We start from the raw sequence: 1059 nt of genomic DNA, 5'->3' as shown, positions 1-1059 counted from the left end.
GATGATCCTTTAAGCCCTTATAAAGAATCTTTGTTAGATAAGTGAACGTACAATTAATTTTAACTAAATAGGTTACATATAAATGAACATACCTGTGAGAACACCACTGTCAATTCTTTCCACTTTTCTCACAGGATACCTCAAATATACATGTGACATAAGGCAATCTGCTTTATAGGTCGAGTGAGTGCCAGGGTCAATCTGAATATCAAATATTGGCATAATTTAATCTTTTCTTAGATTAAAATATATAAATCAAAGTTTCAAAATTTTCTTCCTCTTCCACAATACACTACCTTGTGTGCCCCTGGAGGTGCATGCTCCCCTTTCTGGTCATTACTGGGCCAAAGTATATAGAGCCTTGTCCAGCTCTCAGCTGGAAACATTTCAATTCATTTCAGAGTATGTCTGAAGTATTCTAAATGGGTAAGAAAACACAAGTAACATACAGTTACTATATAGTTTTAGCATTTATCTATCACTTAACAAGAAAGATGAAATTTTCAATATTCACAGAACTCCTTGAATGGGTATCTTATTTCCCTGTGTTTTAAAAATTACACAGAAACTCAAGCATAATGCAGCTCCATCTTTGAATTCAGTAAAACAGATCAGAGTGCTCTGACTTTCCACAGTCTTTGGTGTGAAAGGCAGATTGGGTAGGCTCCTTGTTTTCATCCTCTTTACAGAAATAACAGCTCTACAGAAACATTTTCCAAATTTACAGCTTCTTAAAGAAGTCACATATGAAAATTCAGAAATGCATTTCAACTTTCCTAAACAAGTATTTAACTGAATTCCAGAAATGTGACACAAAGTTAGAATATTCCACTTTATTTGGACTGAAATGTGTATCTTATTTGTTTAGTCTTAGAACAACTTAATACAGCTTAATTGTTATTATCACTTTGAATAATCTTCAACAACACAGGGAAGAAGACTCTAAAGCTCTACTGTAACTAGTTTAAGAAATCCATTCTGTATAGAAACACGGTTGTGTTAAATTCCCTTAGAGTTTAAGAACTTTAGAATCAAACCATTTTAGCTTATTAAAGACGC

This window comes from Lipotes vexillifer, unplaced genomic scaffold (assembly GCF_000442215.2).
Source record: "Lipotes vexillifer unplaced genomic scaffold, Lipotes_vexillifer_v1.1 scaffold472, whole genome shotgun sequence".
NCBI classification, from domain to species: domain Eukaryota; kingdom Metazoa; phylum Chordata; class Mammalia; order Artiodactyla; family Lipotidae; genus Lipotes; species Lipotes vexillifer.
Note: the sequence above shows the minus strand (reverse complement) of the source record.